The sequence below is a fragment of the Scleropages formosus genome, chromosome 22, assembly GCF_900964775.1.
Source record: "Scleropages formosus chromosome 22, fSclFor1.1, whole genome shotgun sequence".
Classification (NCBI taxonomy): domain Eukaryota; kingdom Metazoa; phylum Chordata; class Actinopteri; order Osteoglossiformes; family Osteoglossidae; genus Scleropages; species Scleropages formosus.
In genome coordinates this window covers 14,621,311-14,634,149 of record NC_041827.1, presented here as the reverse complement: position 1 = coordinate 14,634,149, position 12,839 = coordinate 14,621,311, and positions in this window count along the sequence as shown.

Genomic DNA, 12,839 nt, shown 5'->3' with positions numbered 1-12,839 from the left:
CCCTATAAGACTGTTTACCTACTGTTGACTTTCATAAATTGATCTAAAAACCTCATAAAGACACATTAAAATCCAAAATTTCACATATCTATTACTGTTGTGAGACAGAAAGCTTTAAAAACACTAAACACTACAAGAAATATCAACCTCGATGAGGGTGAAAGATGGCTGAGGTGAAAAAGGGTCATTTACACCTAACACTAATGTTTAACAGCTTATCAGGCAGCTGCCTTTCTATGTTTTAAAGAAGTTGCGCTGGCAAGATGTGTGGGTGATGGAGGTGAGTTGCCTTAAGTTTATTGTTAGAGCAACTTATGATGTGTTACCAACACCACAGAATGTTAAGCAATAGGCAGGTGGCAACGGTTCTTGTAAGTTGTGTGGGGGTGTGGTGATGCTGGGCACATTTTGTCAGGGTGTAAGGTTAGTTTGGGGCAGGGGCGCTATACTTGGTGCCATAATCGAGTTCTTAGAGGTTTAGCAGGTGTGTTTGAGAGTTAGCGGCAAGTTGTTAATTTTCTGCCTGTTGGCAGGTTAGCCAGAGCAATTGGTTTTTTGCAGGCAGGAGAGAGTGGCACTATGCAAGGGCAGATGTACCTTGATAGGTGGGGTAACGCACGGGACTGGAAGCTGCTGGCTGATGTGGGCAAGCGGCTCCAGGTTCCGCAGGTCATTGTTGTTACTTCACTGTGGCTGGACATGGTGTTATATTCGGAGGGTGAGCGTACCGCGTACTTTGTAGGGTTAACAGTGCCGTTCGAGGATGCTACTGGGGAGGCATACAAGCGGAAATTGTTAAAGTATGCTGAGCTGGTGGCAGAGGCAAGGGAGCATGTTGGTGGGCTTACATGAGGCCCGTAGAGGTTGGTGTTAGAGGGTTTGGGGCTAAATCAGCTACAGTACTGTTGGGGGAGTTTGATATTAGAGGCCTCTTGTTAAAGGGGGCGGTGAAGGAGCTGTCTGAAGCAGCTGAGAAAGCAAGTCAGGGGTTGTGGCTGAAAAGAGAGTAGGGTAGTTAGGGTTATAGGCTGGAGGGAGGTGTATGACAGTGGAAAATTTAGTGGCAGGTGATGAATAATGGGAGGCAGCTGGTGATAATTAACAAGGCCACACCACCTTAAGTAGGATAGTTTAAATTTGTGGAGTGGTACATTTGTAGTTGGTTTGGTGATGGGTATGGAGGTAAGGTTAGAAGATATGTACAGAACTGTGGTTTAGCTGGTTGAGTTAGCAGGATTGTGGTAGTTGTTGAGAGTGAAGGGTATCAAACATGCGTGTGGAGGGGAGTGTGTCTAGGATTCTGGATTGCGCTGTTGAGCCTTTTGGGGGTGTCATGGGCCTAATTCAATGAAACACCGATGAAGGGAGGTGCCCACTTGATAACATCAATGAAATACTCATGTTGGTGCCCAGCTGGTGTGGTTTGTTGGTTTGGTTGGTGAGTTAAGCTTGGTTTGTTGATTTGGCTTTGTTGATGGTGTTTTTTGTGTTGGTGATTAGCCTTGGTTGGGTGGTGGATCAGATGTGGGGGTTTTTTTTTTTTTTTTTTTCTAGGTGGGTTAGACTTGATCTGCTTTGCTGGTGATATGTGTGGATGGTTCTGAGTTGACATGTTAGACTTCATCTGTGTGGTTTGTTGGTTAGTTTTTGTGTTGGTGGGAGTAGGCTTGGTTGGTTTCTGTTGGTTGTGCTGCGGTCTGTAGGTTTGGATTTGTTGGGTGTAGTTTGGTGGTTGGTTGTTAGTGGGTTGGCTGGATGGCTGGTTTTGTTGGGTTAGGCTTGCTGTAGGTGTTGGTGGGAGTAGACTTGGTGTTCTATTAGTTGGTTGTTTAATTTGGTTATTGGTGTGAAATTTTTTGGCTCATGGGTTTAGATTTTGTTGGTGGGATTATTTTTGGTTTGGTGGGTGGGTTAGGCTAGTTAAGTGTCTTGGTTTCAGGGCATGAAGATGTATGTTGGCTATGCTGGGTGTTCTCTGTGGTTTTAGGTTGGTGGGTGGTCTGGATCCTTGTGTGCAGCTGTTGGAAAAATACGCCCGGGGTATAACATTTTTTCCTGTGTATCTTCAATGTATAGTTACAATCGCAGTGGATGTTTCTCGTCTCTCTCCTGTGCAACATAGAGGTATTGTCAGGCTTCCATTTAATTTAACTGTATTAAATTTTACTTGGAATTTAATTGAAAAACTTTCACAGATGGCATCTAAGACACGGGCCCTCGGTACCTTCCACTAAACCATGGGGCTTTCTGTGTACTGTCTAATGGCAATTAGATTTAACACAGGCGGTGTCTTGGAAGCAGGGAAATGAGCTTTTTGAATTGGTCTAACAGCACTTCATTAGGCCATTGTATGCAATCAGCTTTGGCATTGTTCCCCTCAGCAACCAGTCTTAAGAGTGGGTTCACTGAGTAATTTCAAAGAAAAGTAGCAAACGCATGCGGTGATTTTATTTTAGTGCGGTTATCTGCTTTTCTCCAAAGAGACTTATAGTATTAAGGTTACAATTATTTATGCATTTAGACAGCTGGGTCATCTTACTGGAGCAGTTTGGGGTAGGTACCTTATTAAAGGGTACTACAAATGGAGATTGAACCTGCAACCTTTGAATCCCAAGGCAGTAGCTCCAACTGCTACCAGCTGCCCCCTTTAGGAGGCACTACTTTTTATTACAGGAGGTATGTTTTTATATTGATTGAAATGGCAAAATACAGTATTGTAATATGCACTGGGCCATCATGATCTGAATTTTGAGTTGCAAATTTAAGAACATTTCCTCATGCATTTAATTATTCATATATATATTTAATAAAACATTTTTTGCTCCCATTTACCATAATTTGTTAGCTGATGGTAAAACACAGCTTAACAGGATAGGAGTGTGGTACTAACTTTAGCCCGTTTGCCTCCATAGCATTTACAGCTCCTGTTTCGTGTTTGTCAGTGTTTACGATCAATAGCAAGTTGAGACATGTCACTGTGGCACAAACATTCAGGACGTGTTTGGTAAGCGAGGATTTCTTAATGACACGTGTGATGCGCCAGTGAAGGGGAACCGAACAGGGTAGAAGTGCTCTCCTGTGCTCGTGCTGTTTTGTGCTCTCAGTGCGGGGCATGGAGACCTCAGGGTCTGAGGTTCGTGCTTCCTCAATCTCTCAAGTCTGGTCTGTATGGAACTTCTGAGTCAGTCTTCCCTACTACTTGGGAAAATGGGGTAAAATAGGGCCAATTATTATTCCCAGGTGGGCTGAAGTCACTCCTCACTGTCCCCTCTCCCCCAGCCTGGGTAGGCTACAGTCGCAAATACTAACATTTCTCAATAATGTCTGTAATGGGGAAATGTTTGTTTCTCAGAAGTTTTTAGGGTGGGGGTCCAGTGAATTACAAAGTGTATACACACACATTGAATGAAACTACTTGTCCCGAGCAGGATAGCAGCAAACCAGAGCCTAACCCGGCAGCACAAGGCTGGAGGGGGAGGGGACACACCCAGGACAGGAAGTTAGTCCATCGCAAGGTACCCCAACTGGGACTCAAACCCCAGACCCACCAGAGAGCAGGCACAGGCCAAATTTGTTGTTCCACAGGTGGCATGGTGGCACAACGGGGCATGTTGCCCCCCTTACAGCACTAGATTTAAAAGTACAACTTTCTCAGGTGTAATTTTAAGTCTAGTGCTGTCTATGTGGAGTCTACGTGTTCTCCCCTGTGTCTGCGTGGGTTTCCTCCGGGTGCTCTGGTTTCCTCCCACTGTCCAAAGATATTCACTTCAAGTGAACTAGACACGGTGTAGTGACTCTGTGTACATGGCTAATGGCTACCCTATGGTAAACTGGTGCACCCCCTTTCACTGTGTGCTTCCCTCACACCCAGCAAATCTGGGATGGGCTCTGGACTGCTGTGGCCCTGACCAGGACAAGCAGTTAAAAGTGAGTGGTTTTATCATTGTCATGAATAAATATGAACTAATAGAATACTTTTATTGGTTATCTTAATTAATGGAAGTGCATAATGATGGAGAGGAATGGTGACATTTTTCATCAGGGAACCAATAATTTTCTCCCATAAGAAACAATGGTAATTCTCCTCACCATGGGAAATTGCCCAGTAATTTCATGGAACAAATTTGCTCTTTTATGTGAGCAATAGAAGTTTTTTCTTTTCAGTATTTTCCACTTATTTATTCAGCTGACACTTCCTCCAAAGCAATTCACACTGTTAAGCTACTTGCAGTGATTTGTTCATTTATACAGTTGGAAATTTTTTTTTATTGGAGTAATTCAAGTACCTTGATCAAGGTGGGATTTAAACATGGTCTCAAGTGAAAGGCAGCAGCTCTAACCACTACATCACCTGCTGCCCCAGTAATTTTATACAAGTTTGGATTTTAATGTTTGAAGTTAATAACATCTTATAGAGTACTTTTCATTAGTGTTATCTGAGGTTTTTTTTACATAACCTAATCGGTGAACAAATTGAGACACGTCTGTATTATTGACCTTCTATTGGTTGTGACTTGGTCGTAAAGGTGACATTGGATTTACAAACGCGTGTAGTTACACACTCCTGGTTCCAATGGTGTGTGTAAGATGGAGTTGGTACATTTAGTTAAAATGAGCACCGACTATCACTCAAGAGCAGGCGTGACTAACACTCCTCCTGGAGGAGGATAATCTGGTAGGTTTTTACAGAATGTATTTTAATTAGTGCCTGACTCTCACCTGAAACACCAGAAGAGAGGGTGTTCAATAATGACTTCAATGAAGAAAAAAATTAGAGGTAAGGTGAAATGAAAATCAGTGTACGCTGCTGTCCTTCAGGACCAGCTTTGGCCCCTCCGGTAACGGGGGAAAATAAGTTTTGATTTTATTTCTGCTCTCATCTCATGTTCTCATTCTGGTCTTCCCCAGTAAGAGGTGAATTTTAAAGAGATCTGGGGCTTTGTGGTGTAAGTTCAGTAGTTTTATACCACTATCGATACTTTTTTTTTATTATATACACATAGGGTCAAATGTGGACAAGTATTGGCAGCATGGTGGTACAGCAAGTGGTGCTGCTACTTCACAGCGCCTGGGTGTGAGGTTGTGGGTTGGATCCCCACTCAGTCTGTGTGGAGTCTGCATGTTGTTATCCTTGTCTGTCGGTTTCCTCTGGGTGCTCTGGTTTCTTGCCATAGTCCAAAGACATCCTGTTCAGGTTCCCCCATAGTATGTGAGTGACACTGTTCCGCTGGTATAGGGATGAGTGACCCAGTGTAGGTAGTGTATCTAGCAGTGTAAATCACCTGGGTGAATAAGGTGTGTGGGCTGATAACACTACATAGTATCCATTCGAAGTCACTTTGGAGAAAAGCATCTGCTGAATAAATGTATTAAAGAATCTTTGGTCACCAAAAGGTCAATGAAACAGGAAAACAGCACTCATGATTTTAGTTTTGTTTGGTATTTTTTCAGATGTTTGCTCTGTTCTTATGAGTTACAGGTTGTACTGGTATTCCAATAATCTTGACTCTTTATTGAATTCATAAATTATAAATTTGATGCTTCATATGTAAAGGGTGTCTACAGCTGCTTGTCCAGAGCTGGGTCGCAGCCAGCGGGAGCCTTACCCGCCAACGCAGGGTGCAAGGGACACACCTGGGAGGGGGTGTCAGTCCACTGCAGTGTACCCCAAGCAGGGCTCCCGCTCACCACAGAACAGGCTCCAGCCAAGCCCACTGTGCTGCCGTGGCACCTGTATGTAAATAAAATGAATCAAAAACCAGTTTGGACCTTTTCTTTAACTGCAAGGACTGTTGTCTGACTCCATATGCTAAAAAGAGTTGATTTTTATTTTAAAAGTCTAGACATTTCTCTATGCCTTACAGTTTCTTGTCCTGTGTCATACGTCGGGAACTATAAAATAAATTGATGGGAAATTTTCCTCCTACTGCCATGTTTAGTATGAAAAACTCAAATGTTTTGGACCGTTTTTTGTTGCTCAGTGGAGTCAGTTTGTGAAATTTTCACTGAATCGCCTGGAGTTCAAAATTAACCCTTGAAAAAATATGATGGGAAAACCCTTTGACTGTACACATTTGCACTTACTCATTCAGCAGGTGCTTTTGGGCAGGGGGGTAAACTGTTTAACTTGTAGGTGCTGCAAATGTTTAGAACTGAAGATAGAGCACGAAGGTGATCTTGGTTAGTTACCTTAGTTGCTGTGTTCTGAGACCATTTTAGGCAGAGAGTAGCAGCAGACCTGAGCTTTGTTCACGTGCACCCACTTAATGTTTCACATGCTTCTGATACTATAGTAAATATTTACAAAGCGGACAAGATCCAGTTTGGTTCTGATGCACATGCCATTTATCAAAAAGGCCCACTTTCATCAGGCTAATCAGAGTAAGACTGCTTAAACAACTTTAATTGCTTGTCAAGAAAATCAGACTTAATTGAATCCCTTTTACAAGGAAGTTTCAACACATTTTTAATGCAGATTTTCATATTCAACCTTTTCCCCCTCTCTTCCCTTTAAGTGGGTTATGCATAATAATGCTTCTGAAAGTAGTAATGCAGTGCAAACCTGATGAAGACCAGGAATTTTATCTTTGGTTTATCGTGTGTGTGTGCGCTAAAATTAGCATGCTGACTGACTGCAAAACAGTGACTTTGTGCTTTTGAATATGGAATTAGTCTAAACTACAACTTAAATGCATAATAATTGTAAATTGATTGCGTGCGTTAATTTGGCAGTTGGCTCTTGAGCTCCTTGTCTTCGCAGGGGTCACTCTGTACATGACCCATTCATCCAGTGTCCACACCGAGGATGTACGCTCTACCCCAACTGCAGTTACACATTTAAAACCCATATTTTACCAGGGTTTAGTCTGGAACATGGAAACAGGGTAATAACATTTAAAGCAATTCATCTGGAAAACAAGTATGGAAATTTGCCGATGCAGTGATTACTACTGGGTGACAGCAAAGTTGCTCTCAGCCAATAGTAATGGAAACTTGCAGATGCAATGATTACTATTGGGTGACAGCAAAGTTGCTCTCAGCCAATAGTAATGGAAACTTGCAGATGCAGTGACTTCTATTGGCCCAATAGTAATCACTGCATCTGCAAGTTTCCACACTCATCTTCCAAAAGTGTAAATTCCTTTAAATGTTATTACCCTGCTTCCAATGTTTGCCGAAGACACTTGGACTTGAATGTTAATTTCATTGGCCTTTGGAGCGTTTCTAACCCGTGTGACGACGCGCATTTTAATCAAACGTGAAACGCTGACAGGAGATACAAGCACGTTTGTATATAACGTTCCTGATTAGTTTAAATCTCATTATCAGCTGAACTCTTTCTTCTCCACGGTCGAATGGAAGCAGAAGAGCCGCGCACTTGAGAATGTTTCAATTTCCTATTTCCGCCAGTAGATGACGGTGGAGCTATTGTTCTCGGGGAGAATTTACCAGAAAATGTGGTAGTAGAGCGGCCCTCCCTTGACTCAACTGCACATTTTGTGCTTTGCAAACAGAAAATGAAAAAAAAAAAGGCATTTTTTTAGACAAACCGGCAAATATTTCTCTCACCTTGAACTTACTTATAACCACCTGGCGTTGACACATATAATTACTGTATTGTATAATTAATCACAAAATACAGCACTACCACTTGGTGGATATTTTCAAAGTGAGAGTTTTAATGGAGATAATAGAGAGTTTAATAGAGAACAAATTACAGTGTTAATTTATTATGTTAGACTTAATGTGGTGCTGAGGATACTAAAGCAGTATTACTGCAAAGGAACATGCTACAGTCACCGCAGTGAAAATGTTTACTCTCATTTCTTTGCTTAGCCAAAGCTCTTTCTCCGAAAATCTTACCATTTTTCAAACTTGTCGAGGCATGTATTTTATTGTGGTAAACCACGCAGAGCATCCTTGAAGGATCGTATCGCAGGACCCCTCTTGGAACTTGAACCAGCAACCTGTGGGCTACCTTTTTACCATAGTGATACTGTGAGTGTGTTTATAGTCCAGTCTGACATGCTGGGCAGAGAAAGACACGTGATTTAAATAATAACACTCAGCCTTCATGGAGATTAGTGGGAACCCGGTTTATTTGTACGACTGCGAAACGGATGTCTCAACAACAGCGTGAAAATTGCTTCTGGTTGTTAGTGCGCCATTTCTTACTTTAAAAGTCCATTTTAGTTTAACTGACAATAAATTGCTGTATAGGAGGGGCTCAGGTTCATGCGGGGTTGTAAAGCTGTTCACAGTTAACGCTTTGACTTCTGTTTATTAACTAAGGCTTTTACCAACTACTTCTGCAAGTTTTTTTTTTTTTAATTTAAACTTTTAGAGTTTATATTTAATCTTGGAACAAATAAAGTGAATGTGTTTGATATTAAAACTTTTTTAATCTTTTCATATTTAAGTAAAATGTTTTTTATTCTATGGTTGTTGGAACTTGCGGATGTTGCCTTTTTGTTTTAAGCTTAAATGTGTTTCCTTCTGCTTTTGTATTTGACAGCAATGGGCCAGGCAACTTAATGCGCATAAGGTTTGTTTTTTAAAAAATTAATGAATAAAAAAAGGTTATAAAAACTAAGTTCCTGGATGTCACACTCCAGATAGTGAAGGCTGTAGACTCATTTAAAATCTAAACTTGTTTTAACGGGTATTGTCTACCGTCTTTTCTCGCACTTCCCTTTATCGGCTTCGCGAGAACAAGCCCGCTATCAAGAACAATTGTCTGCACCGTTTGCTTTTTGATTAACCATTATAAAACGCAGTGCTTTATAAGAATAAAAATACTAAAATGTTTGAGGAGTGGGCACGCTATTGCGTGTCCGGGATGAGCGAGAGCGAGCGAATAAGAGAGAGATGCGGTCCCGCTGGTTCTCCGTGTCCAGGTGAGGTCGTCCCAAAACCAATTCACCATTAGCGCAGCTGCCCACCACTGTCTCTTAGTACTTGTTGCTACTTATTGCATCAGTTCTGTGCATGGCATTCCACTTGCTGACAGCAGAAGCCTGGTCTCCACCCAGCTCCACACGATGTCACTGTGGTCCCCGGACTCCCCCGAGCGACCCCACCTCGAGCCTCTCGCCCGGCAGGCCCTTGCCGACTATGACGGGGACCCCGAACGGGCCGGATCACGGCCGCGCGGGGGGTGCAAGGACTTCGCTGACTCCATCTTCAGGTACGTTCATGAGGAGGACTCCTTTCCCGCCAGCCATTGAAGTGTCTCTGGTGTGCATTCCAGAGACGGGTCACGGAGCCCAATCCAAAAGACGGCAGCATGGTGTTTGTTGACCAAAATTAAAACACACCTTTAAATCACGTAAGCATTCTTTTGAAAAAGAGCTCTAATCATTATTGTGAAAACCTTCTTTGTATGACCACATGTCCTCTTGTAGTCTAACGCAGATGTGACAGCCAAGCGCCTGAGATAGAGTGGTCTGCGACCATTCAGAATATGAGATGTTAGCCAGCAAGCGACTGAAATAACACATTTACCATTATTTAATTCTCCTGAAACTAAAATAAACCCGCAGTGTTTGCGTATCATGATCTGCCACCTTCAACATCAGTCAGGTTCTGTAAAGCAAAATTACACTTTGCTGAATAACTGAATCCTCTGCGCCAAAAATGGGCATTACCCCCCCAAAATCCACTCGAACTGGTAAACTCTTAGCACACACAGTCCTCCTATTTATTTATTGTGCTCCTACAGCTCATGCCGCTGTCTCCAGTACAGTCTCTAGTGTCTATTGTGTAAATTATATGTCCTCTATGGTTTTCTTTGTACTGTATATTATATATAAATCTTATTAGTATTATCCATATTGTCTGTGTGTATTGTGTATTATATAAATTGTTGCCAGACTCTGGCCTGTTTGCTACTGTCCTATATTTGCACTGTCTTCCACTATATGTCCTATGTTGCACAGAGGTCCGAAGAGAAACAAAATTTCATTCTTCGATATGTGTAACTCACCTATAGATGGAATGACAAAGTTCACTTTGGCTTTGACTTTGAAAGATGCAGCATGAACCTCATGATAGATGTAATGGATTCTACACCCTCTGAATATGTAGTGGAAAAGAAAAAGTTAAACTCTGTCCAGATTTTGCCAATTGCAATAAAGGGGACATGTTCAGAATTTCAAAAAATGCCAGACATATCAGACTCTATATTATTTATCTGATGACTTTGTCTAAATCCATGAAGAATGCAAAGCTGGTATTTAATGTTGGAATTTAGGGTAAGTACTCTGTTCAAGGGTGGCGCCAATGGGAATGGGAATTCAAACCTGGGGTCTTCTGACTTTCTTACCCCCGCACTTCTTGCTGCTCCCTCCGAGGGCACCGTGCCTGGTGGAAACGTCTACTTCCAAACCTGACGTCCGATATCCTGTTTTGAGGCAGCCTGAGTACGGAGGGTAAATCTCAGATCTAAAGTCATGTTTCTGGTTCCTGGAACAAACAATGTCACGTTCCTGCTGCAGGAGCCGCCTAAGAGGACCAGGTCAAGGATTACAATCAGCACTCGTCTTACTGACTGGGATCCCTTCCTGTGCCTGTCAGCTAAGAGGTTTCTATTGTTTGGTTTCTTGCCCCAACCCAAACGGTTATATCTGGGCATCTCGTGCGGTGCTCTGTTTGCACACGTACAACAGTACAGTACAGTACGTTCCCTGCACACAATTTATATTCATCTCTCTACATTTGTTTGCTGTGACAGGCTCTTCATTCTTTTACCACATTTGATTTTGTGCGCTGGTCCACTGTGTCACTCGGTGTTGAAAAGGGAAATGTTTTCTAATAGAACATTATCCACTTAAGGGCCGGCTCCTCTGTCCTGCTCATGTCCCACTGACAGCGTATTGATCGCCTTGTTTGCCAACCTGTTGCACGATTAGGTCGTTTGTTTGCTTTTTAAATAATTTCCGCATAGAATCTGTTTAATTTAATATACCTGTTTTAGTCCGTGAGCTGGGGAAGGGGTATGGTTCTGGCATCATTATTAGGGATGGCAGTTCATGGGACCAAATTAAAACTTAAGTTAATTAACTTCTTTAGCAAGTGCGGCATATCTGTTCCAGCCAACTCAATTATCTATTGGCATAAGAAGGAGCGGGTGGTGTTTTTGCTTCTCATCACAAGTGAAACAGACGAAGCACCTTTAAGTGTATTTATATCCTGCTGCTGCTTCAAAGTCTCGGATCTCCTAACGTCAGCCACGAAGACACTGGTCCCCCTCAGAAGGTCTGCATAGAAGTTCAATTTCTGTGTTTCCTATGTAGACGCGAAATTGACTGTGACGTATGAATGTCTTCGCGGTGTCCCACCAACCAAGAAACACCCCCTTTCCTGAAAGTGCAAGCGGGGAAGCTGCGAGTAATCGCATTTTGTGCAGCTGATATATTGCGTTCCTTTATTGTTGTGTCTTTGATAGGTGTTCACACGAAGTGGAGATGAGCTCCTGATTGAGTTGGACCCTCTACCCTCCCGACTCTAATAAGAACCAATTGGGGTTTCTGGCTCTCTCTCCTTTGGCTGAATAACCTGAGGTGAAGCGATGCTGATCTTCCTCATGGAGGCCAACAGCAGTGAAAACAGTAATGGCCTTCTATCGCAGATAAATTTGTCTGTGGAAAGCCTTCATCTGAAGGAGAAATTGGTTGTGGGATGTACTGAGGAGTGTAGCTGCTGTGTCCTTCTCGGAGGAATGCAAGATTCCTCTCTGAGAAGCATAGGACCCAGAAGTTTTCTCTCTGTTTGTCCTCATGGTACAACAACATCATTCTTGTCCCGAAACAAGAAGAAAGTAATGAATTCGTTCAACTGAGCTGGTTCACACTTGATATGTCTTGAGACGCTAAATTGCCAGTTGTCTGAAAACATGAAAATCTCAGTTATGTTGCAAATACACTGATGGTTGCATATCCCTGTACCGTGTCTGATTTTTTTTTCAGACAACAATAGAAAATTCCACCACTCGGTGGACTACAGATGCAAAGTTTGGAAAATAGCCTTTAAATCTTCACTGTGGAAAGTAAGGCTGATCTTTCTATCACTAAAGGACTGTTATGAAGCCATATCTTTAAATTACAGCAATTCAGATGGCAAAGTAATGGTCTAAAAATGGACAGATATACAGTACTTGAAATAAAGCTGTTCTCTGTTTCAAATTAATTAAAATATAGAGCTTGAGTTCAATTCCATCTAATTGAAATTGAATTAAAAGCATAAAGGTTTTGTGGTGCCAGATAAAATGAACGCCCCTTGGGACTTCTAATAGTGTTAAAATGTAATATTTCTGTTCTCAGGAGAAAACTGTAAGGTTAATTTAGATTTTTTCCAGGGTTGCTCCAACAGTAACAAGAGAACACAATTCGCAGAATAAATTATACCTTTTCGAAAGTGCTTTAAAACTTCACAATTGATGTTAAAAAATGACAAAGAAAATTATGATGACTCAGAATTTAGAATCACATGTCCTCATTCCTAAGTGTTCCAGATCCTTTGTGAAAGAAGTTGAGCGCTCAAGTACAATTTATTGCACAAGAAATGATGATGGAATTGAAAAGTTGACCATACTTTACATTCAAGCTGAACAAGCAATTTGATTTGCCTCTTCGTCTCATTCGCTCCAAGAACAAATTGCAATATATCTATCTGCCTGTGGCTTGCACAAAAGCGTGCTTTTATAATTTATAGACGTATGATTCTCAATATCTCTGTTTGCCTTTGGAAGAAGAAATAGCTGCTCACTGCATCTTCAGGTAAAAATCGATAAAGTCCAGAAGATTACATAATTCCTCCATCGCAAAGTGGCCCCCTCTTGG